Source organism: Rissa tridactyla, chromosome 10, assembly GCF_028500815.1.
Source record: "Rissa tridactyla isolate bRisTri1 chromosome 10, bRisTri1.patW.cur.20221130, whole genome shotgun sequence".
Classification (NCBI taxonomy): domain Eukaryota; kingdom Metazoa; phylum Chordata; class Aves; order Charadriiformes; family Laridae; genus Rissa; species Rissa tridactyla.
This window is the reverse complement of record NC_071475.1, coordinates 18,435,616-18,462,459: the sequence shown is the minus strand read 5'-3', so window position 1 is coordinate 18,462,459 and position 26,844 is coordinate 18,435,616. Positions and strand designations below refer to the sequence as shown.

The 26,844-nt window shown below is 40.6% G+C and overlaps 1 protein-coding gene across 3 annotated transcripts in view; it reads right to left on the bottom strand.

Moving 5' to 3' along the window:
- Positions 1 to 15,595, bottom strand: part of PRKCD (protein kinase C delta) — a 65,570-nt gene extending 49,975 nt beyond the window's left edge. For 2 of the 3 annotated variants that reach the window (XM_054216326.1, XM_054216328.1), the window contains exon 1: positions 15,257 to 15,389. The gene's annotated coding sequence lies outside the window, so the exon portion shown is untranslated. Of the gene's footprint in view, positions 1 to 15,256; positions 15,390 to 15,576 lie in introns of those variants that run through there. The other variant, XM_054216327.1, reaches the window with a different exon arrangement.
- Between the last annotated feature and the right edge of the window lie 11,249 nt (positions 15,596 to 26,844).

The window sequence follows — 26,844 nt, the reverse complement described above, 5'->3', positions numbered from 1 at the left end:
CAAAATTATTAAAGCCATGCTTTCACAGAGAGCTGTGCCTTCACTAATCTAACAGAGACCTTTTTCAATTTGATTCTATAAAAAGTTATATTAGCCCCTGAGAATAATCAGGACTTTGAATGTTTCCACAGACACAGGGGGGAAAAAAAAAAACCCTAAACCAAACCAAAACAAATGTAGATCAAAGCATGTAGTAAAGTTTCAGACATCAAACTCTGGAACCATAACAAACACTTTATAATCTAAAAAAGATTAAATGGTTGCCATTTTAGAGTGTTTCTGTGAGTGAGAGATAAATAAGAACATGGTAAAGGTCCAAAACATACCGGCTGAATAAAACCCGATCTGTTGCATTTTCCAAGACGACACTCTGCTCTATGAGCTTTATTAGAAAAAGCATGGTGAGTCTAGCCAATTTTTCCCTGAATAGGAAAACCTCATCCCTGTATATCAATGGCAAGAAGAGCCAAAGAGTGTAACAAAGACCCTTTCAAACATGGGAAAATCTAACTGAGGAGGACAAAACAGCTACTGTGAAAGAACCAAAACTTCTATAGCCTAATACATTTCCAAAGGTGGGGTTTCATAGGAATACGTGACTTTATTTGTATACCCTTACACTTCACGCCAATGTCATATCAGTTCTTTTAAAGTATTTCACTAAAGAAAACAAGCATAAACTGTGACAGACTCAAAGTAAAGGACTGTACTCACTTGCAGAGTTGTTTGATCACAGTACAGTTGCTCTGAATGTTACACTGAGTATTCGCAGCTCTCTTGACTTTACAAAGCATTTCGAAAAGAAAAAACCTCCAGCTATAAGCAACTTCTGAATGTCAGCTCACTGTACTACCTCTTATATTGCTAGCTACTGAACAAACACCCATTGGGAAGGTTAACACAAAACTTCAGCAATTAAAAGAAAAATCGTTTAAATTGCTCCTTTGAAGAGATTTAGACAAGCAACCTAATTATTTTGACAGATCCTGGAAATATCTGATTGCAAATTGCAGAGGACTTGACAACAGCACAACAGATTTTATTCACAAGAAAAAAGTGAGAAAAAAAGCAAACACTCCCATTCCTTTAGGATGACCAAGAGACTTCATTTTGGGCAAAATACATTTTACCACAACCACTTTTGTTTTCTCTGGAGTTTTACCATCCATTTCTAAACAAACTAGATACTGAAGATATACACATTTTCAGAGACCATTGATTTAGTTTCTTCTCAAAAATTGGGACACCTGTAAAAACAGCAGTTTCCACATAACAAATTAAGGATACAGAAAGATGACTTAATGACAGATCTCATAAATTAATTAAATTGCAGTATACCTGCTAGTATTACAATTGGAATTGGTTATGTGTTTCAATAATGGACTCTCTGTGGAAATGTTAAGTCTCCTAGGAGCACAAGGAAATTGCAGTCTCTGGAAGGAATAAAATAAGAGAGAGAATCAAAGTAACCCACTACAGTTTCTTAAAATTCGTTTTTGGCTATTTGCTACTTATGTATCCTATGTATCACAGAAACCAAAGGTCAAGGAAGAGACAAGCTGAGCAGCAGAAAACCAAAGCTTTTTGGAGTTTTGTGATTTAAAAGGTTTCACTGCACACCTTCTTTGTATAAAATGTCTTTTAAAGACAAAAGTATTGAACTGCAGCTAGCTTTTCAGCACAGCACAGGAATAAAAGGCATGGGATGAGAAAGTGTAGCACAGAAATACAAAGTGAAAACATGGAAGATGAGTTTGAAACAATTCTGTGAAATATGGTCTGTTAAGACTGATGTTACCAGAATATGTCACGTGAAAATGCGTTTACAGTACAGAATTTGAGGCCTCAAATAAATTTCTCTCTTGCTTAAAGCAATATCAAAATTATGTTTTGCTATTTTTAGACGTTAACAATAAAGGGATTTTTTCTTTTTTCAGTTTTTTTTTTGGAGGGGGGACACACACATCCCTTAACAGGTACAATGATACTGGTTAAAACAATTATAAGAGAAGGAAAACATTATTGCCTTCCTTAACATTTAAATCAAATGGGCGGTCTGGCTGAAGTCAGTGAAATTTCATCTTGAAACACAAGTTTGCAGCATGAAGTATGGATGTGAAAGTTTACTTATTTTTATGTCAATGATGATGCTACTACTGCAGCCAAATTATGACCATATTGAGACCTTCATGGGCACATCTACAGCAACAGAAAACCTGGTTTAACTGCTTCCAATCTGTTTGTACTCAAATATTGTTCAAAGCCTGGTGAGCCCAAGTAACCCAAGTCACTATCTAATTCCTTCCTGATACGATGGGCTGTACAGTATTGGAGTACACATAGGCGAACCAAAGTCTAACAGCAACAGATAAACTTGATTGGCTTTGCACTAGGAAAAGGCTCTAGGCAGAGAGAAGTACAGAGGTTTCTGGCTTTTGGTTGGGCTATGGAGTAAAACAGCATTTTGCCTTCCCTGCTGCGTTACTTCTAGCACTGCTAGCACTGGATGTAACTAACAGGATAGAGTTCATCTGCAATCCCCTCTTGGGCCCCTTGACATCTCTCATCGGTACAGCTGCAAGTCCCTTTGCTGCTCTGAGATCCCTTAAGTAACGTGCTGGCCACATCACTGCTACCGTGTCGGCCCTTTCTACTGACCTGTAAAGAATGCAATGTTTTGATTTGCACTGTTGGAACGCACAACCAAACATCTTAAAAAGTGTTTCAAAAATCAACGCTTACATTATTATTTTTTTTTAGTATTTAGCAGCACCTGAAAACTGAGAGCCTGCCCAGAGCATTAGTGTTGTGCTCCAAATGGCCAATTCAGAACTTAGACAAATTAAACACATAAATGATGTGGGAACCAGCTTAGAAATACATTTATCAAATGCACGGTCAGAGCCAACCAGCCTCCGGATTCCAGGATCCACATTAAAGGAACAGAAGCAACCAGACAACTCCCTCTTCTTATGTTGCTTGCTGGGGACATTATTACTTCCTTGTAGCTGTTGTTATCGCTCAGCTGTTAAGAACAAACCTTTTCACCACAGGTTATTTATGAATGTCATATGCATCTGCTGTCATACAGCACTACACATTTGCAAAGAAAAAAAAGCAACAGTATCGTTTGAGTTTGTGGGGAGATGCAGTTAATGACACGTGGTGCAAAGGTTCTTTAGCCAACCTCCTCCACCTCCAGCCACCCAACTCAAGTTGAACACAAATTACAAGCATGCTAATTCTATACAGCATGGGAAAATTGAGAAAAGTTTAAGAAAAAATTGCTGCAACAGCTGAAGTCATTGCATTGCACATAAAGACTCAGAGGCTGAGAGGACAGGTTTACATCTTCCATGCTTTGATCTACAACTTGTGACTCCAACTTGCAGCTGTACCAAATGTGCAACAGGGGCTCCCCACAGCTTCTGCCTTCCCCATTACCACGTTCCCTCTCCAATTGGAGATAACCAAAATATGCCTTTTTGCAGTTTATCAGATCAAGCAGTCAGAAGACTCAAAAAGAGAAATTCTGTTTAGTTGACTGTGAAGATTTGCAAACTCAGCCAACCAGAATCTCAGGGAAATAGGAGGACGATATGGTGTTGCTATTCTCATTTTCTGCAATTGCTTTCAGAGAGAAGCAGTCAGCATCAGAACATGGCTCCAAGTGATACTGAGCGAGAGTCTAACTGGAATCTGTGGAAAGATGAAACGAACCAAGAAAGTTTTTCCAGATTCTTTTCCGAGATGACAAAACCCTCTCTCAGTTACTTCTCTCATTTTCTCCCCATCTTACTAACACACCTGCAGGGGCACAAGAGATGAGAATTCTTCATGTAAAATCCAACTTCAAGGAAAAAAAAAATCTCTCAGAAACTTTATGATACATCATAAAGTCCCAAAGAACGCACAAGAAAACTCACAAAATCTTAAGACTATTTGCTTTTCCCCCTGAGATGCTGGCAGAAACATTTACCTCATCTTTGTTCCAGCCTTGATGCAATACTGTACACTGTCAATTACATGGAAATGTCTCCAGTTTCCAACAGCGAAGGGCTCAGGCTGTGCAAGGCCAGAGGCGGGCGTTGCTTTGTGGCACACACAGCTAAGCTTAGCGCGGTCAGTCCTAGGATGCTGGATGAGAGCTAAGGGAAATAACCCAGCCGGACGGCTCAGCACTTGCCCTGCATGAGATGGGGCTGGTAGCAAACACGTAAGATGACAGCCCACAAGGGGGGTCCCCAACCAGGCACCAGCACTCAGGCTATCACAATAGGAAAAACAAGCAAACAACTGAAGAAAACATGATGCGTTACCCATGTTCTTCTAGGCAAGCAATTTACCAAAACTACACAACACATTAAGGGTCGAGCAGAAGCAGAACAATTCTGCTATCCAGTGCAAAAGCACTCCTGCTGTCATATCTCCTCAGAGTCCCACATCCAGCTCCAATCATTCCCCTCCTCCTTTCCTCCGTTGCTTCATGTGTTGAGGACAGATGGTAGATAGAGCTACGCCATGGTATTTATATACAGGCTTTAAAAGACTTACAAAGTACAGAAACTGACGTAGTGCAGTGTCTTTTTTGTAGCTTTGTAAATTTCCTAACAAATTACTCTGGGAGATTTAATGGTTAAGCAATTCAGTAGGGGCATTAAGCACACTTCCGAAAATAAGACCTGATCAGAAGATCACAAGTACGCTTTTCTTCATTTATGTACTGCAACTTCATCCACTAGAACTCCAAATAAGAGCTAAAACCACAGGAATAATACCAAAAGCACAGAGACACAAACAGGCATGTTTTTAAGCTGCCTTTAACTCTTACTTATTAGGCAGCAGGGAGCTCTTAGTTACTAAAGCAAAACTAACTGCAGCAGAACAAGGATACATTCTTCCATCCTGGTCTGCCTGGGACACCTCGCCTACAGCAAACATTTTCAATTACATGAGTCTGGCATCCTTTTTTGCGCTTTTAAGAAGATAAAGCTCTAGATATGCTGTCTTTCCTTTGAAGTATTTGAATGCTCATACTACTGCCTCACCACAGAGTCTGAGAAGCGTTAAGTGTACAGCCTGGCTTAGAGAGCTGTTAATTCAAAACAGAGCTGCGTAACTCTCATGGTTTGTTTAAAGCAAACAAAGAAAACATCCCTCTGTTGAGAATCACTCAAAAATTTTTTTAGTATTAGGATCAGGTTACTCACTGGAAAGCAGCATTAAGTAGTAAGAAAATAAGATTTATGCGGGAAAAAAAAAAAAAAAAGAAAAAAAGACCAAAATCATAATACAAGTAGGTAATTTATTTTTTTCCAAAATAAGACTAGTTTGTCAATGGGATGAACTCTTCAAGAAAGTAAAAAAAGCCCTCAAGAACTCAAGTATACCATCATTACATGTGTGTGTGTGTATCAAAAAATTTTAAAAGAATTTAGAGCCGTTTCCTCATCAGCTGTTATCACTCAGCTATAAGAATAAACCTTTCCACCACAGGTTATTTATGAATGTCATATGTATCTGCTGTCATATAGCACTATACATTTGGGAAGAAATAGAGGTGTACAGCAATTTTTACAGCAAATGACAATCCAGTAATTGACAGTTAAATTAAACTGACAATTAAATTATATTTAAGGAACTGAAAAGAAATGAGTTTTTTTCCTACTCCCTAACTTACCACACAGTCATCACAGATGTTATTATAAAGTGTTGTTACAAATAGAAAAAACAAACAAACAAAAAAAAGAGTAATTTTCTTTTTGACTCTATCCCTTTGACAAAACTGAATACATGCTATGTCATGGCTTTCAGAGTATTTTTAGCTTAAAAAAAGATTTCCATTTTAGGTCATTACAGCCAAAGAGCACTGCTGATAAATAAAATCAGTTTTGTTATCAACCAGAGAAAGCTCAACTCCTTGCTGCTCTGGTAATTAATTTTTCATCATTTATTTCATGTGTCCAGAAGGGGTAGAAAGATCTTTTCCTGGATATTTTTCCATTTAGAGTCCTAAATAATTTTAAAAGTTTCATCTATCAATCAAGTTGAACTCTGCTCTAACACCAGCAAAACTTGTATCCACACAAGTGGCTAATCAGTTTAGAAGTGTTTAGAATGAAAGCGTTTGCATAAGCTTTTGTATTTAACTGCATCAATGTAAAAACTGACTTAAAGTGGAACGTCACATATGCTTAGACAAGGCTTGGCTATGATAAGCTGAATTTGGACACAGCAAAGCTGGTGAAATGCATTTATAATAATGTTATCCAATTTAACTAAATATATTTTGACCTAGCTACATTAAATACCTATATAAGACCTCATTTTCTTCAGGGAGAAGATGGGGATTAATTGGTAAGTTAGCTATAATCACATATTATAGGAGATGAACTGCTAGTTCATCCCTAGCAAAAAAAAAAAAAAATAAATCACTAAAATAAAAATTTTCTCACGCTTTTTACTCAGCACTAAGGATCAAGATTTGCTGTTTAAAAGGAGAAAGGAACACTACTACATGTTACATTCAAAATCAAAATACAGATCTGAGAAGCTGAACATGTTGCTTCAAGAAGTTAGCAGCTCCCTGCTTCAAAGTTTTGAAATTAGGCTTACACAATGCAAAGCTCCAATGACGGAAAGATTGGGCTGACAGTTATTAACTAGTAAGAGCATAAGGGAACAAGCAACAGAGCAACGCACAAAAAGTCGAGGAGATTGAAAGTAAAAGCGGATTTTGGTCACAAGAGGTCCTTTGATTTGTCCTTTTCTCCAGCTAAGAGACACAATAAAAAAAGAAAAGAACTCAACATAAGGAGAGACAATAAAGGGCCAGCCTGTTTTGGCTTCTCTTCCCATTCCTTAAATACATATCTATATAAACTTACAAGCAAATAAACATTTCTCTTTGCTTCAACTGCCACCCACTGGAAAAGGAAAGCAACATTAATTCCAATTGCAATACCCTAAATAGGTCAGAAACCAATCTGACAGATATTGGTAGAGATTACATTAAAGCTCTGGAATTGCCTTGAAAACCTTAGTGGCACTGCTAGAAATAATAAAGCTTGCAAATTCAACTGAAACAGAAAACAGAATAAAGCAATAAGCCAGACTCCACTTCCTCTCCCTGCCCCAGCCAGCGGGCTTTTGGGTTGTATTGCAAAAGTTTTGGAGAGAGATGGAGTCGGCGAGGATGAAGTGAGAGTAACGGGTCTGGCAGCAGCCCCCTGACAAACCTGGTGCAACAAGGATGAGCAACATTGTGTAGCCCGGCAGTTCTCATCGCTCGGCGCTGTGCTGCTCCTGCTGCACTCCAGGTCCATCTCTATACTCATGTTGCTGCTCTCTCTCATGCTTGCGCTTGCCTTACAACAGTAATCCATCAACTACCTTGCCTAAATGGCAGCGTCGGCACTCCAGCTTTGCCTCATCCACAACCCACATATTCCCTTCAATGGACACACAGGTGTCTGTGGTGCAGGAAGTTGGTGTTGCAGATCCAACAACTTAATATTTTCAGTAACAGAGCAATGCGGAAAGGCTTGCTGAAAAAACAGTATAGGCTGCAACAGAGCATTATTGTCCACTTCAGATGAAACTTGTTCTAACTTTAGATAAAATAAACATACACTTGCACCAAAAGTGCTAACCTAGGATAGCAATATGAGGTATTTGCGTACAAAAGCATGCACGTCAGATGCAATGACAGCAGTATAACAGCATGTTGCAGAAATGCAACAAAACTCACCACTAACTGGAACAGCCTGTCCTGCAGACGTGCAATTCTGGTGAACCTGCACCGAGGCTGAGATGGCTCAGCCAGGGAAGTCAGCAATCACAGCTGAGACCATTGGGCAAGCAAACCTGAATGATACAGACACACCCTGACTTCCTGGGGAAAAAAACAACCTCTATTAAAACAAGAACAAATAATTGGGGAGAATTAGATTCCAGAGAACCTTCCATATTTAAAATATTCTCAAGTGTATATGCAATGAAGCAAGTTTTGCCAACAGAATAGCTACTCTGCAATTATGGATGAGCTGAGAGGTATAAATTGATTGCAGATTCCATCACTGTAAGGGTCTAAGGAAACTGGAGAAAGCCTAAGAACCTAATACAAGCTCTGTGGGGATTAACAGAAAGACCTATAAATCCTTTGGTCCAAATCACATGTTTCTTCAAAAAGGCTTGTAGGAAAAAAAAAAAAATCTACCAGGAAAAAATATCTGGCAACATCCCCTCATGAAATTGCACTTCTGCTGTGGTAAAGGTGGGGAGTCCCACGGTGGAACAACTTCACTGGACTTCCACCATTAAAAGAGATGCTTCTTTCACAGGGCAGAGTCGGGGCCAAGATACCTGCCAAAGTTGTAACAGTGCTTCAAGCTGTATCTCCCTGCTCTCTGACTGAATTTTTTCTAGGCAGGACACAAGTGCTGTCTACTTGACCCCTCCCTGGTTTTACCTGTCCTTCCATAACTGTTGTGCTAGGTTTGAAGGAACTAGGTAACTGGGGATGCTGGAGTCTCCTTTTTAGCTGAGAGAATGGGAGAAGACATGTTTAAGTGCCAATGGCTCACTGCATTCAGATCAAAGCAAAACTGGATGCATTTTAGCTCTTAAATTACCTGGAAGAGTTTAGGTCCATATTAAGAAGCTCTTGCCCCTGGGATGCTGCTTCTTAGATAAACTTGTCAAACAGAAATCGTAAGTGTCAGCTCCTATCAGTTATCGAGGAACACAAGCAAAAGTAATATGAGAGAGCTTGCATGATTTCCCGACAGACAAATCTGCTCTGGATATTTGGCAATCAGCATCCCCAAGTCATTAGTAAGAATATTTCAGTTCAGTGAAGGCCATAGTCATCGGCCAACAGACACATAAGGAAACAGCTAAACTCTTGTTGAGCAATTCACAGCTCAGCACGAACGCAGCACTAACGGACCAGCACACTGGATGTGAAGAAATGTAATCATTGCTCAGTGAGTGCAAGAACCAGTCTATTAGAAAAAAAAAAAGTCTCTTTCAAAAAAAATTATTATCTATCAATACTGAAAGCATTTATAATCAAATCTACTCCTTCACATGCAAAGATAATTATATGACTAAGGGTTTCAGATCCTATTTTTTGATTTAATCTATAAAAGGAACAGAGTTCGTTATCAAAATGAAAGATCCTGGCAGCACCTACTTGATGCAAGACAGCCATCTGTGCTCTTACAGGAATACACATTAAATACGTCTTTTTTTAAATAAGCAAGAATAAATCTTACTTTCACATGAGTTTTTCAGTAAAATATTCTATTCTGACATACAACGGTGTTTTTTAGCAAGTGAAGTATTTTCTCCAGTTCAACAGGCACTAACAAAATCAGTAAGGTACAAAATACTCATTTTGGCTACATAGTCACACCAGCAAAACAGAGTCACCCAGAGGCACTACAAAACATATAAAAAATCTTGAGATAAAATGTACGGGGCAGTCAGTGTCATATTTCAAACATGACAGTCTTTCAAAGTTATTGCACTATGTCTATTTATCTTAATTTTCCTTGAGAATACAAGTTAAGAGCATATAATGGGGCCCTACTTGCTACTGGCTGGACTGTATCTTCTAAATTCCTACCAAATTTTCACACAGAAGGCTTTTTGAAAAGGAGGGACTGTTCCTTTCACGAAAGAAATAGAAGAAATACAAGTCTTTCGTTCAAACAAGAACCAAATACAGTCTCCGCCTAGAAAAGCACAGTTCAGCCATCGAGCAATGTGTTAGCAATAGCTCAGCTCCACTGTCTTTGTACTCACTGGGGAATTTCCCAGAAAAAGGCAGACTGCAGAAGCCAAGCTTAACCTTGAGTTTGGCTGCTAAACAGTTTCAATCATCTTTTCAAGTACCTATCTACATGTTCATACATCTAAATCTTAAAAAAATCTGGCTATAAGTTAAAAAAAAAAAAAAGGTTTACTATCAGAAAGACAAATCTGGTATCACAAGAAAAATCCTTCCCTTAAGCTGTTCCTTGTATTGAATATTGATACACTGAAGTAAATTAGACATCATTGGTATGATAAGGAACAAAGTGGTACTGACTAAACACTCAGATTTCACGAGTTCGTTAGGCAGAAAAAACACAGAAAAGCTTAAACTGCACTTCCTCAAGAAACCAGAGAATAGGATAAAGAATCGAATATACAAACAAGGATTTTATTAGATCTCTAATAAATAGGTGTTGATGGGGGGGAAATATTTTCAAACACTCAGAAAGTAACGCCAGAGTGCTAAAAAAACATGCATTTTTCTCTCTCTCTCTCTCATCATTACAAATTTGTCACCCAACAAACAACTAGGCTAAACCAACACAGCTCTAGGCTTTCAGCTCCAAATCAGTAGCATGCATGACTTCATAGCTCAGGGGCGGGGAAAAAAGCTGAGGCTGAAGTTTAGATTTACTGCATATGTTTCAAGATACACTGCATTTATAGTGGGTAGCCAGGATTAAACCAAGTCTATAAATACTTAAATCATTTATGAGACTGCAAAAGGCTAAACATAATGTGAATCAAAGCCACTCATGCGCAGACGTACACCTCATTTTAGACGTTTTCAGCCATCCAGGAGATGAGAAACAAGATACTAATTCAGACAACTCCTCCGAGCCCAGTGCAGTGGAAAAGATGTCAACCCACACGAACCTTTTCAAAAAAAGAGGGACACCCTTACTAAGCTGTTTGGGAAGAGCTTGTTTTAGTAGGGTCTCTTTGCCACAGACACATTCAATGCCAACTGCAATGATACCTTGACCTATTAACCAGTCTCCTAGGAGCTATCCCAACTCCACTCTCACTACCAATGGGTAAAAGTGAAACCACTTGGTTACATTTCAACCAAACAAGACCATAGGTTGCTCATAGCTCTAAGGAAAAGTATTAGGAATAGCAGGATAGGAATACACGTTCCATATCTGGTTTGTTCTCAAAAGTGGGTAGCACCTTGGAATTCAAAATAATCTGGTTCTGGGGCATACAGAGAGATGCTGCTTTTTTTTTTTTTTGATAAATTTGAGGGTTTGCTGATCAAGTTGGAGGAGACAGCAAGCACACACCCTCCTCCCTTAGCAGTCAGGCAGGTATCATACAAGGCTTAAAAGCTTAATGTGCATCAGTTTAATGAAGTTATCCGTGATGGTCACTCCCAGACTTTATGGATCGTGATTATTATCATATGAATATCCATTCTTGGTATCAGTGTTACTTGTAATAAGAGAGTCTGGTGTAGATCAGACCAAAAATAAGTCTTGCACCACTCCTGCTAAGGACAAATTTGTGATGTCCCCAGTACTCCTGGGCCTGATCTCTCATTTCTCTATTTTTCCTGGCGTCTCTGGTAACAGGAGCAGCACACTGGTACAGCTTCCAGTCATAGAGGCAGTATGCATAATCTAGGTGGCCCTATAGAGCTAAAGGCAGTACACCACTTCCTACATAGCAGACTTTTGCAAAATTACTCAAATATCATAAAAAACTAAAGGGAAAACAACTCTCTTACAGGTAAACATAACTGCCTTTGAAATGAGAACATAACACAAGCCATTTCAGCATTATTTCACCATGGCTGTAAAGAGCTTCCCTGGGCTCATCTCTCTTAATTGCATCTTTGCAAAGCACAGCCAAGCGGATGTGGAATGATTACTTTTAATGTGCTACCCAAATAGCTCTGAATGGGCACAGGCAGTTTGCCCCCTTTCCCTGTTCCTCCTCATTGTCCTTTGGCTCCATATAGAGCTCTACAGAACCAAATTCTGCACTCAGGTTACACAGGAAAAGGAAGATTCAGAGAAAGATGACAAGTTTTGTCATGTAGCTAGGAAAACAGTTAAAACAACTACTGGAACACAAACTGCTTTGGTACTTTTTAGGCAACTTTTGGACATAACCCGATAACCCAGATGGAGAAGCTGCATTTAATGCAAGGATAATTCCAGAGTACAAATCATATTACCTTTCTCAGCAGTGGATGATTAACAAAGGAATTCAGTTCCTAATGAAGTCAGCCAGCCCCCAGACTCCACTGGTAAATCCCTTCTTGTCATCTTTCACATTCAGGTCTGACTCATCTGCAACAACTATTTCAATCCCTAGCCTATTCCTTTTTTCCTCCACTCTTTTTATGGTAGGTTAAGTATACACTTAATAAATGTAATGAAAGGGATGGTGGACTATAGATACATAATGCATTTGGACTGCAGCATGAAGAGACACACCTGAGTTAGCTTCAGGGAACTTAAATACCTGTGTCAATGAAGCCAGTACAGGTGCATACCTCAGTGCTGGCTAACTCCTGTAAGTATTTACACGGTACAGTCCACACTGAGGCTTGTGCCACAGCAGCTTCACTGCAGATTAGCTGGACTGAAGTGAACTTTGATACCTCCACACGTGCTACGGTCCACCTCCAGTCCCAGCGCAGCTCCAAAGCGAGAGGTGATGAAGGGGCTCCTCTTTTCGGGAGCAGCAGCCAGAGCTGAGCTCCAACTCCAGACTGACAACGCATCCACAGGGCAGAGGATCTGTGCCTCTGCAGAGAGGCAGGGTGACAGTGAAGTCCTTCAAACGGAAACAAGGATGGATAGCTAATTGAAACTACTAGGCCCTGAAGTACTCAATTTGACATGAACTTTAATTGTAATTACTCTGGCTTTTAGACATCAAAATAGACTCAGAGGCCTGAAAGCTTCTATGCTTTTCCCAGGAAATCAGTTATTTTAATAAAAGATGTCATCTTTTCAGGTTTTATCGTTATTTCCTTGATCTATAAAGCATCAAACAGCCAAGTTCTCTTTGAGAGATTCTTCTAAAGATTCCTCTTTAACAAAAGTAGCTACAAAATTTCCTTCTAGTTTAGAAATAGTTTCTAGCTTAAAAATAATGCATTCTTTACAGAGTATCTTTTCAACTACGCTGTGTGATCAAAAAGTCAGAATTATTATGCTATTCCACTGTTCCATTCAATAAGAAAATTATGACCCTACTGTATAATTATGCCTAATGAAAAGGCGGGTTATAATTCATGAAATACAAAAATGGAAAAAAACTCTGAGAATGAGCTCTTGTCTGGTGAGAATAATACGAGCATCTTCCTGATCAATTATCTCACACACATTCACCAAACAGAATTACCTTACGACAGACTCATTAACCACACATACATCATAGCTGTGTAATAGAGCATAGTCTTCTATACGTTTGTATCAGCCACTGAGTGGCAGCAATTCCTTCATACCTAAATCTGAATTATGAGATGCAGGATGAAAATTTCAAAGTATTGCTAACTCTTAACTATTTTATGCTACCTCTAAATTCTTTTATGTTTAGCATTACATGCAACCGTACACATAACGCCTAGTGAAATACCTTTTTATGTGTTTCAATTTTTAAAGTGTCAAAAATTATGTACTTTATTCTGATAATCATACTTCCTTATAAGTTTGCTATATTCAATTTTACAAAAAGATAACTCAGTAAAACTATGTGGATCAAGGAAATTGAAAATGCCAGCATTTAACCATTTTGTAAACTAAAGCACAGACGTGTATTTTATTATGAAACCCAAGGCGAGGGTGAGAAATCTAAAAAAAAAAAGTTAAAAAAGAGATATAAATCTATGTTTTGCAGCCTTATGTTTGCTTCTTTCCTCAGTATTTTCAGGCTTCCATAGTAGATTTCAGTCACCTCAAGACACCATCAGTCTAAAACCAAATATCTAACTTTTAAATACAGTCATTTTCAGGAACTAAAACAGGAAATGCTGCATGTACACTTCTTAAAAGAGACATTTATGAATTATTGCTTAACCACTTAAGAAGCACTTCATAGTCTCTTGTTCAGAAAGCTATATTGGTTATACTTGGTTATAGCTTCCTATTTGATCAATACAATGCTGCATGGCATTATTTGATAGATGGAAAGCCAAAGAGGTTATTTGCTGGCTTATTACACTGTTAATAGACTAATGACTGTACGAGGCCAAGGCCCAAATAAGATTTAAACAAAACTAAACACACAACAAGTGCATTCAGGATTTTGATGCAGACTACTTGTAGAGATGTAAAATGTTGTACTTCAGGCTTTAAACAAGTCTCTAAAACTAGGAAAAGATCTAGCATGAGAACGGATTATCCCAGACCTGCCTTCTCTGCAGACTCGCTCTGTCCTTGGAAGCATCCGACTGTCAAAAGACGGGATACAGGGCAATATCATCCTTGCACCTGAACCTCCTGCAAGAGCCCCTGCGTCCAGACCAACACCCTGCTCTGCGCTACTTGAATAGTCCAGAAGTGAAGTGGTGCAACAGTCAGAGCCCACGAGTAAACAGATGTCAGACGTAACCACAGATTGCCGTAATCCAATTATTTTAATATTTCATACCCTACCGCAAATGGGGAATTCTCTAGCGATGAGCTGAAAATTGGTTTTTAGGAGATGCACGCCTGGCAGGGACACAAAAGCAACAGGCATTCCTACTCCTTCATGTCTTATTGTCTGCCGCCATTCAGCTGGAAAGCTGACCCTTTGAAAGATCATAGGTTTTATCGGCTTCAAGCTCCCTGTCCTACGGGAGGCAGGAACAGAGTATCAACGCGGATGGGGGGGGGGCCGAAAAAGAAGTTGGTATTCCCAAACTCGGCGTTTCTGCTACGAGGAAACTCCGTGTTTCTGCAAAGGACCAGGGGGCTCCGGTTACCCCTCAGACGGGGCGCAGCACGCTCCCTCCCGCCCCTCCGCCCGCAGCCTGACAGACTTTCCCCGCTCAAGATCGCGCTTCCCCGCGGACCGAACGAGCCGGCCCCGTCCCGAGCACCCCCGGGCTGGGCGGCGGGGAGGTTTCGGTGGACAAAGCCCGCGGCCGGGCCGGCCCCGGGGCTCCCACCGCAGCCCCCCGCCCCGGGGCGCGCAGCCCAACATGGTGGCGCGCCTGAGGAGGAGGAAGCCCCGCAGAAGCCGGCGCCCCGCTGCCGGAGGCAGCCCCACCGACTCTCGCCCCGCAGCCCCGCCGGCAAGCACTGCCCGACCCGCCGGGACACACGCCGAAGCGGCGGGCTGAGCACCCCTGTCCCTGCCGGGAGCCCCACGGAAGCCGGCCGGGCCGGAGGGAACCGGAGCCCGTGTCGCTTCCTCATTCACCCCGCGCCAGGCGGGGCAGGAACTGCCGAGCAGAGGGAGCCCCGCGCCCGGGGCAGGTACCGGCACTCACCCGCTTCCAGGGAGCCGTCGGAGGACCGTGGCCACCGCCGAGTTCCGGGCGCTGTCCCGAGAGTGAGTGAGGGAGCGAGGGAGCTAGTAGGTCCCCGCCGCCACCACGGCCCAGCCCGGCGCTCCGCGCTCCCTGCCCGGCGCTCCCCGCTCCCCGCCCCACGCTCCGCCCATGGGCCCCGCGCTCACCTGCCGCCCCCGCCCCCACTGTGCCGGCCCCACCCCGGAGGCGGCAGCGCTGCCCGCGCCCCCTGAGGGGAGATGGCGGCTGGCGGCTACCCGTCCTTCAGCTCCCTCAGCCGCCCGGGGCGGCCCCTTTACCTTCCTCTTCGCTCCCCCTTCTCTCTCGTCGGAGGCGGCCGCGTGTGGTAAACGCCTCAGCCCCCGCCTCCGCGGTAGCCCGGGGAGCCCCGGGCTGGCCGGGCGCTAGCGTGCCGTACCGAGCCGTGCCGTACCGAGCCGTGCCGTACCGAGCCGTGCCGTACCTTGGCGGGCGGTTTGGCCAAAGGGCCCTTGGCGCGACGCCGAGGTGGAGAGGCTGCGGCCAGAGCGGTGTTGGTGCTGAGGGCGCTGGGCCACGTTTGAGACGAGGAAATGATTTTTTAGGGTTTTGGATTTATTTGGTTTTTGGTTTTTTTTGGTCTACTGGTCACTGAGATGCGAAGAGCATCTGGGTTTGAGGGGCCAGAGCTTGGCTGGCAAGTGCTCTGAGTGTGGCCCTGCCCAGCAGCCAGCAGCACTCGGGTTTCTTCACCCCTCAGGTTTCCTCACCCCTTTACCACACGTTCTGTTGCAGGCTTTCATTTAAAACGTTCTTTGGTGACTTAAAAGCCATGGGTGTTGTTTTAATAATGGGGCCAAAGCTGTGTAGGCTGTAGCTCTGCGAGCACTGCCGGTACCTCAGTGACTTTACCACAGAGATGGCCCTCACTGATGTGCCTGAAGTTAGAGGCCTTCACAGGGCTTTCAGGGTCCTGGCTGGGGCTCTCCCCCAGTTTGTATTCTGCTCTGAGTAATGGGGCTTGTTTTTTCTTGAAGTCGTCTACAATCATCAGTGTTAAAATGGGATGTTTTAGGGGTGGGTTGCAGCACTGGAATGTGTGAAGTGTAAGAACCAGAGGAAACACCGCCATGCTCCTGTTGGACTCCAACAAGCGGACCTTTGTCATCATTTTTTAACTCACACAGGTCAGGTGTAATTACTTTCATGTTTTCATCTGAAATGATCTCATTCTGCCCTAGCTGAAAAGAGCAATGAAACTCCCAGTGTTTTTTTTTTTGTGACGCTGCGGTAACTGCGGGTATTTCTCCAGGCAGCTGCCAGGCCGTGGTGTGCAGCCAGGGGTGTCAGAGCGTTGCTGGGGGCTGTCACCCAGCTGGTGGATGGCTGCAGAGTCATCTCTAAAAAACCAAATTCCACTTGTGTGGTGTCCAGCTTCTTTCCGGAGTGTTTCACGTGATATTCATAAGGTAATATGTAAGTCTCTCAGTTGTTCTGTCTGACACCGAATCTAAAAGGCTATAATACGTGTATAAATCAGCCTTGTCAATAGTTTATTTATATATAGAGAGTTTAATTTAAAGTAATTTATTTTAAAACAAAATTACCACCAGCTGAGAGCTTTAGTGGAGATAATGATAATCACAGTTTGGGTTAAAGCAATAGAGCAGAATCATCTTGGGTCATTTCTTTTTTACTTCTGCTGCTAATTAAAATATGTAGTATTTTGCACAGATACATGTTTTTATGTATGTTTAAATGTATTTTTTTTAATTGGAAAATATAAATAATACTTTCCTGCTTTGGGACAGAATATCATCTGATTAACTGTAATGCTATAATCAATTGTATGAGGACCCTCATTATGTAGATTGCTGTTAGGCTAAAATCTGAGGAACTTTATATGCATGAGCAATTAATGAATCTTGTGTTATAGAAGCAAAACTAAAACTAGTTTGAATGAGAGAGGAAAAAGCAGAAGCTAACTGTGGACAAGCAGTTTTCCTCATTTCAATGCTTCCAGTGAAGTTTGGCAAAACAGAAAGTGCTTTAAAATGCATTTCATTTAATTTCATGTTCTTTGGGTATTTAATGGAGTGTAAGTGGTCTGAGAGAGTCCATTTTGGTTTATGACTTTACCATATAATGTTGCAGCAAGCCATTTGTTAACTACCGTTGCATTTCAATTATTTAGGGCATCACTATAGTCCACGTCTTTCTGAAACAAATAGTGTTTTCTCATTTGGGCTGTGAAAATTTTGCAAGGGCTAAAGAGATTTGTGTCTTATGCCTTTGTTCAGTCAGTCGATGGGTCCAACTTGAATTAGGACCGAGTAAAGATGTAAAAAATTGATCCACAGGAAATAAAATGGAGGATCTCTTCAACTAATACAGAAACATGGCTTTAGAAACTTGAGGTGTTTCTTGGTACTGAAACTTTCTTGCTGACTGATTATTTTCTCTAATTTGCTTTTAAAACTCAGCAGTGCAATATGCGTGGTAATGCTCTTACAGCTGGAGATTGTCTTTCATCAGAACAGATTCTAATGCAGCTCAGAAGGCTTTATTAACACGTTTTCCAGGCACTGGAGTTGAGAAGGGGATGAAAATCAGTTCTTACTGAACAGCCTTTAGCAGTGGTAAGGCATGCTAGATTTCATTGAGATTACAGGGTAACTATTGGAAAATAAAAGGTAAATCACAAAAACAGGGATGTGGAGAGGGACAGGGGCATGGGAATGTGGGCGCTACTGCCTGTGATCCATTTTTCTCAAATGTGTATTTAGATACTTTGTTTTAAACTAACACGCGACTGTTCTTTTTACATTTCATCTCTCAAGTAGCTGGATAGGCCCAATACCTCCCAAACCCAAGGTAAAGCACTGCTTTGCTAGGGGAAAACTTTGGGGAGGTGATGAACTACCAGGGTCTCCTGCAGCTGTATGTTCTCTTGAATTTTCCCATCTAGAAAACCTGCTTTGCCAGGGGCCACTTAATTTTTGCCATATGACATTATGATGGTACGGGTGATGTGGCTTAGAGCCCTTTCATGTGCATATATTTAAAAAAAGTGAGGGAGAAAGCTTTCTGCAGCAAGTGTAAGTGAAAATTTTGTAGTGGAAGTTAAGTTGTTCGCTGAAGATTTCAGAGCTAGGCTGGTACAAGCGTGTAATCAGTTTGTGAGCTGAACCGCTCTATCTACAGTACCTGTAACCTTGAGCAAACAAACCTGATTTTAATTCTGATGGCAGATACCTCATTTATGCAAAGATGACTACTTATGCAGAAGTGTCATTTAAGAACAGAAAACAATCATGGCGGTTATTGCCAAGTTCTTTTTCACAGCCCTGCTTTGACTTAATTGGTCTCTCTTTCCCAAGACGAACCACCAAATGCCTGCTCTCGTTTCCTCTTTTCTGGTAGTAGTGGGGGTGTGAAAAGAGTCTGGTGGTGATGGGAGTTTCCAGCCATTACCTTCTACATGCGTCTGTGGTCTGCTGTATAGATTCACTTTTTGAAGTGTTTTGAACATTATGTATTGTCACTTATCCAGCTTTTTCTGAAGGTTGAGGTCAAAGGTTTGTTATCTGTAATTTTCTTCCTCCAGTTTTTCATACTTTTCTCCTTGAAGGATATGAGCTCTTTATGGATTCATAGATACTGAATTTGTTTGTGTGAAGGTCTGGCTGCTACATGCATTTGGACTGATGTCCAAGTGAAAGAGAAATTAGCCTTCCTTTTCTGAAGTCTTGCAACTTTAGAGACTCTTTTGATAATGATATAAATTAATTTCTACTGCTTATCTTTGCCGGTTTTATATTGACTAAGGAAGGGTTTCTTCTTTGTATTAGTCAGCATGCCATTTATTGTGACTTGCAGCTGAGTCGGTCTTTTGTACTTTTTAAGGGTTTACTTCTGTGCATGTTGCCCGTGAGCAAACTGCTGTGCCTGCTGAGAGCTGTAATTCGGTCAGGACAACTATCTGCATGTTAGGCACTACGTCTAGGAGGAGCTGCTGTCTCTCTACTTAAATTTATTGTGGTTTAGAACATATTGTGTTTTAGTTGCATAATGTTCTGTGCTTAGTAGAGTTTAAATAAAATGATGGATTTATTTTGTTTTTCATGAAGGATGAGATGTATAAGTTAATGAGCGGTTCTGGGGAAGATTCTGATGCCAGATGCAAGCATGCGAATTGCTACATATTTGTATAAGCAACTTAGTGCAGAGTGGTTTTTGTTATCAGATGTGAGTCTTAAGAATTTGAGATTAAAACTGAGATATGCTTTATGTCCCAACCACTCTGCAGTTTTACTCATTTGAAGGAACTTTTATATATGAATCACTTACAAACCAGGCAAGAAAATAGTTTCCTGACAGTTTTGCTGAGATCCCTGCCTAGAGCATTGCCAATTCTTGTGATGTTTGATGTTTTTAAAGCCCTACTCCCATGAGAAAGTACTTACATGAAAATCTTGGTCACTTTTTCCTCTTTCTTAAATAAAATCTATTTTATCTTTTGTATAGGAGATTTGTAAATGTAATCTAGGAGTTCCTAAAAGATTGAAAATCTGGGCTACCGTGTAAAAGGAAGCCAAAAATCTTTCAAGGTCTTACAAATACCTCCCTGCTGCATTCTTTTCTTGACGGTAAGAGACCTGCATTTTGAACATTTGAGACTGTAGTAGTAGAACTTAATTTAAGTTCTTCTAAAAAACTTAGATAAAACTAAAAAACAATATTGTATGGTGTTTACTGCACACACACCCTTACATTGGGTTTCAACAGGCCAGCTGCCAGTGTTGATTTGAGCAATGTAAGAGTTCTACTTCCCTTCTGATAGCTTTACTTTGCAGAGTTAATATGATGGTAGAACAAGGAAGTGTACGTATTGATGCAATTTTCTTGCTCACCACAGTCCTATTCATAGTTGCTTTTACATTTCTGTTAGTATTGAAGAAAACTGTGCTGTGAAAGAACATGAGCCTAATTTTCTAATTTCTTGGGTTTTTTTTAAGTTCTCTTTTGAAACAATTACATTTGATTTTTGGTGTTCGTGTAAGCTTCAGGAGATTTATGCACAGAACAGAGGCACCACAGAGGGAGACAATTCACACTTCTGTGCACTGGCTTGGGCAGAGCAATGCGATAGGGTTTTTTCCCCCAAATCCCTTTTGGTTTGCAGCTGAAGTTGTCTCATCAATCAACGAGAACAAGCTGGAGACCATCAAGTCAATGAATTTAGGCCATCACATGACTTTAGTTGGTAGTACTTATGCTTTTGCTTCTCACCTAGGAGGAATGAAGAGTCTCAGCAACTACCGTGCAATCACCTGAGGCATACAAATTTGCTGAATGTGGCTTTTGCTTTAAAGGTGGTGTTTCAAGGCTGTCAGGTATCAAGAGCTCCAACGTTCAGGAAATTCTGTCAAAATGGTAAGAGATTAGGAAAATGCATATAGGTTTTGTTTTGATTTTAACCCTCATTTATGGATAAATCTCACTTACGGATGTTTCCAGGGACTACAGTTATGTTCATTGTGAATCTTGGATTAGAACAGGAGGTTAAGGGCTGCTGGTTAGGCTGCTGGTCTGTCACTCCATGACAGCAAGGTATGGCTGGTAGGGGATAGTGTGCGAGTGTGGCTGTTCTCTCCTTCTCTCCAGTCTGCTCCAGGCTCTGATGCCTTACCCCCCTCTCCCTGCTGCTGGCAGTGGGCAGCAGGCAGGGGACCGACTGCTCTGTCCTGCTCCCTCTTTAGTGAATAAGCAGGTCACGGAAGGCACAGCAATAAAACCTGTAGGACCTGGGCCACCCCAACCCTGGGACAAAGGGCTAGCGTTATTTTTCAGATTGTTGTCAGATGGTCAGAAGTTACTAACTAAAGGGTTTTTTTCTTCTTATCAATGTAAGTGGTTATCCAAAAATGCAAACTGCAATGGCATTAGTGTGTGGATTTGGTTGGTTTTGTCTGCTTAAAATGCTTTAGCTATACTATTAGACTGTGCAAACAATAAGATGGATCAGTCCCACGCTGTGACTGGAACGAGGCTTTGTTTGCGGAAAGAAAAATATGTCCTATTGTGAGCTGAAGTGATGATACAGGAGTACCTGAATCCTAATTTCATTGGTCAGTTGTGTAATTTTGAAGTATAGTTTGACCACTACAAATTAATAGCTTACTTTGGGCAGCTAGTGCTACCAACTAACGTTTAATTCTCAAGTATTAATTCTTTTCTACTTGGACTATAGGCTTGGGTATTTTTCCTTGTTAAAGTTATGATTAATAATGTTGTTTTCATGTCTTCTAGGCCGTCCGTGATAATCAATCTACTTGCCTGTACTCAGGCATATATTATTTTGTCCATTATTGTGTTACAATAGTCATTTAGTAGGATTTATTTTTATTGGTACAGCAAATGTTGCTATCAAAAGCTGAGCATGGTATCGGTGAAACAAGATAGCATGCAAAATAAATCCTAGTAAACCTTTGAAATGAAAGCAAACATTAATAATGAAACTACAGACCTGTGTGTGTTTGCACAGGAGGAGGGTGGAAGACTGAAGTCACCTGCCCTAGGCACATCACAGTTTTGTTGAACCACGCAGGAAGAATTTGGTGTAGTTAATGTCTGGGGGTCATGGCAGAGATGTTGAGTCACACAGCTTGAGAGAGAGATGTCAATATGCCTCTCTTCCCCACATTGCAGGGTGGTTAGAGAGAGAGGGTTTGATGGAAATAGTAGTTCTGCATTGAGCTTGCCAAATAATAGGTGAACCAAACTCCTATTACTTGTGCTTGTTTACTGCTATTGGTAGCAGGTGAAGGGCAGGGTTTGATGTTGCTGTTTAAAATCTGGCAAAATAATAAAGACGCTGAGAATATTTACTTGAGTTCTTAGTAATAGGCTAAAAATCAATTCTTTCCCTCAGGACTTAATTGAATTGAAGAGGAAAAGTCCATCTGCAGCAGAGCTACTTTGCAAACGTGTCTGAAGATAGATTATATTATTAGAGACACTAGAGCCAGTGTTCCAGACGTGTTTCCTGAATAAATTCTGCTGCGTATCTGGCCTTCTTGCAACTGGGGCATTGGTTTAACTCAGGAGTCTAAGTGTCTTGTCAAAAAAAGTTAATTTTGGAGACATTACAATTCTATTCAAAGGAGGCTGTAGACTTGCTGCTTTTTGATGCAGGTGTGGTGTCTTGTGTGTGCTGAATTCCAATGTGTGGCCTCGCTCTTCCACACTTTGAAAGTGTTTATGGGATCACACCCATATTTCTGGTTAGTGTTGATCTGACCTTATATGTGTTTAAAGGTAGTGCCACTTGGAAACGCTTTTAAGTATATGCAATTTAAGTCAGTTGGTCTGTGATCCCTTTTATTTTTGTAAACTAATTATTTTATGCATAATTAAATATTTTATTATTTACATAATATTACATATGATAAAACATGCAAATCCAAATATTTAATGTTCTACAGCATACCTGAATATGTATGGTCATTTGTGCCTGGATGATCTACAACACACCTAAATGTGTAGGATGTTTCAGTATGCTTAGTGTCCTAGATCACCACAGATCCTTTTTTTTGCCAGTCTGATATTAAATATGATTTACTGCCTGTCATTCTCATGATTAAAAACATACCTGTGCTTTTTCAGGACAGAAAGGTAAATTCAGATTCAGATGTTCAAATATTAACTAGCTGCCTCCTTATGCTGCCAATACAGTAAATTTTACTGTATTGCTAAGGACAAATAGGTGCTATTTTTCTTTATTGGTCACACTCCTCCAATGGTTTTGATTTGCTTGAAGACGAGAAGAGAACTTTGAGAGGGACGGGTCTGCCATATTTCCAACTATTTTTACTCTGCAAAAGTTTCAGCAATGTGTTTGGAGAAATTTTTTTTACAACATTTCTTTGCTTTTGGCTGTAGGAAAGGATATATTCTACATGCAGATTTAGACCTGTAGGGAAGCTTTTATTAGCTGGTTGTACAGAGAATGCCAATGATATAAATTATTTGGAGGAGGAAGAGGTGAGAGAAGAAGTAATAGTTCCCTTATGTTTATCCAAACTTTCTGTTTTCAGGTTGGCCCAGAGTAGAAGAGAGGAAGTCATTCCTGGTCTAGTTAAATATGGGGGGTTTTCCTGCTCGTTCTTTTAGGAAAAAGTATAGGTTCAGAACAACTCCCAAGCAATTTAAGGACTTCAGAACCATTGCTTATTCTCTGTCAATTATTTTATATCTTCCTCCTCAGCAGTGGATATTTTGAAGGAGTAGGGCAAATTTGGGTTGACGGAAGGCCTTATTCTTTGTTTAAATGTAGAGGAATACACTCTACAGAAGCAGCAGTAAGTGTCACTATTTGTGAAAGAAACATAAGTATACTTGTGAAAAAGAATAAATTAAATTAGTGGTGTGCCTGGGTCAAATCCATGTATTTACAGCTGTCCTTTAGGAAAGTGCAGATCAAAATCTTGATGTACTGTTTTAGTCTTTATTTATCTGGGGAAAAAAGCCCCACTGAACTGCAAAGAGACAATGTAATATAGTAATTTCCTTTTTGGATTTTGTGGGATCGTGCTTCCTAAACATACAGATATCGGGTAGTCAATCTATATCTTTACGGCAGCCTTCCAGTGCTTAAAGGGGGCCTACAGGAGAAACGGGGAGGGAGTCTTATCAGGGAGTGTAGTGATAGGATAAGGGGTAACAGTTTTAAACTGAAAGAGGGGAGATTTAGATTAGATATTAGGAAAATTCTTTACTCTGAGGGTGGTGAGACCCTGGCCCAGTTGCCCAGAGAAGTTGTGGCTGCTCCATCCCTGGAGGTGTTCAAGGCCAGGCTGGATGAGGCTTCGAGCAGCCTGGTCTAGTGGAGGTGTCCCTGCCCATGGCAGGGGGTTGGAACTAGATGATCTTTAAAGTCCCTTCCAACCCAAACCATTCTATGATTCTATAATATTATTGTGTTGGGTTTTTTTTTTTTGTTATAAAGCAGGATTATATTATTTGTTCACTCACCAGTTTACAGTTAGTTTATAGTAGGACTTGAAGCAAATGTTCTAAAAAGTTGCTTGTAGGTAGCTGTGGTGAGGTTCCCATTTCATTTGGCCTCCTGAGAATAATTGGGTAAACGTGACATTTGGGAGTACCTCCCTGAACTTGACCTGCCCTCAAAACTCTTACAATTGGGTTTTTTTTTACTGAGGAAAAAAAAATTACAGTCTCAATGTTAAGCAGAAAGAAAAGGAAAATGCTTTTTTTGAATTGTCACAGTTGAGTTCTGGATAAAATCTATATTCTCTTTGTGAGGTTTCATTTCATTTCTTCTATTATCTAGGAAGTAGGAGGGTAAACATGCACATAGGTATTTTAATGTCATTTTTTTGTGATGTGAATTTATCTTGTGTTTTTTACTTATAATAAATTATAGGCTTTGGTTTTGGTTTTTTGGAAAAGTAGGAGAAATTCTTGTCTTTTAGTCATCATAAAACTCTTCAAAAAAGACAAAAAAACTTCGTCTGCCTGTGAGACTTAAAGCATGCAAGTGCACAGTTAAAAGATGATTGCTTAATACTAGAGGTATAATATCACTCCTAGGCCGCACTTCGTTTGTGCTTGTAAGTAGTACAACATTGTTAATGCTGTTTTAGGCACTCTGAGGAATTACGATGATAGCAGTGCTGACGTTCCCTAGGAGCTCTGAAAAGAAACATTAAAATTCTTTGTGGTTTGTGTTTTTTTTCTTTTTTAAGATACTTATGCTGTGTACATATATGTTGTATTCTGTTTTATCATTTTAGGAGTGAATTGGAATGACTGAGAATTTTTGGTATTTAAATGACTTTCATGTTGGAAAATGGGTTGTAGGATATATTCAATTTTGGGTTCCTTTTTTAAATAGTTCTTTCCTAGGCTTCTTCAGAAAGCAAAGCTTCCTCTACCAGCAATTCAGAGCACCTGTCCCAGATTCCTGTTCAAAGTTGCCCTACAGAGGACTTTGTTTCTTTGCATAAACTAGAAGGGAAAGTATGTTGCTTAAAGCAAATGGACAGAATGCCTCCTTAAGTCTCCCCTGAAAAAAAGAAATCTCTATTTCTTTCTCTAACTACAACATTGACTTGAATTGTTTGTGCACAAATATGTATAAAATCAGTTTCATTCAACTTATTTGAGAAGAGCCATAAAGTCTGAGCAGAGCTGCTTCTGTGTACACATGTACTTTCCACAGAACTTACAAAGGTGGTGGCGAGGTGATTCTTATCTTGTGCAGGTGCTGGTTTCTGTTGTGGGTACTTAAGCATCTTGAGTGTGACTTAACTGGTTGGGTGCTTTCCAAAAGTAAAAGAAAAATGGCTAAATATCTGTCTGCTATCTGCATGGTTCTTAACAAGGGGTGAACAGACTTGACAGCTCACTGCTGCTGAAACAGGGAGTCATACCATGCCCCATCTTCTTGTTCCTGTCTTCCTGCTGACTTGTTCTCACTAAGTACCTTGTGCCAGCTTTGATGCTTGCTGGAATACTCCATGGATTGATTTAAGTCATTAAAATGCCAGCAAACTGTCCCAGGGGAAAAAACAAAACACACAAAAAAGCCCAAACCCCAACACCACCACCACCACCCCCAAACATGGCCATTTTTCTGCCTCTTCATTGAATAACATAGGCTCGATGAAGGGTTTCTGTGCTTGAGAGAGATGTAAGATAGGTGGAGAATGCTACAGGAAGGCAGGAAAATTTCTCCGTTTTAGCAGCTGGAGCTATTATGATGATTCTCTCATGTATGAAGGAGCCTAAGCTACAATGATTGCACTGAATTGGATTTCAGACATGCGTGGAGTTCAAGTTGGTTAAATTGCATTTGGTCCATGTCTTTTTAGGCACGTGCAAATAAGCATGAATTTAAAGTGCGATGTATGTAAGCACATACTAAAGTGGAACTGTGCATGTAGTTGTACACACTGCAATAACTGCTTTGAAATTAAGTGCGTTTGTGTGTCTGTAGGTGTGGGTGTTGAAGCTGATCAGAGGGCTGACTGCTGCGTTTCATTGATCCAGCTGTAAACACCAAACTTACTCTAAATAGTAATGTTTGCAGGATCCAACTTGCTTTTCTTGTGAATTGAGTGCTGACTCCAGATACGTGGAGATGGAAGGAAGAAAGGATTTTGAAGTCTTGAATTTAAAAATGCTAATTCAGAAAACAGTCACAGCCACATTGTACCTCACGTTGAAAAGATTTCATTCCTTGAATCCTAGTTCATGTATTGGGTGTACCAAGAATTCACCTTTTGAAACTGAGGACTTTTTTGATAGGCTTGTGATATTGCAGTCAATTATGGAACTATAATAACATAGCAGAAAGCTTTAATGTCATCCTAATCTGAGCTCAAAACTATTTTGTTTCCAGGCAATAATAATTGCAGAGCCATATGCTTTCAACTAGCTTCATTTGCACGTGGATCCAAATGTTCTAGCTTGGATCCATCTATTCTTTACCTTGTCATTTTCTTCTCTGAGGCTTTTCCTGATGATTTTATCCTCTTGGGAGTATCCTTCTGTTGGATATT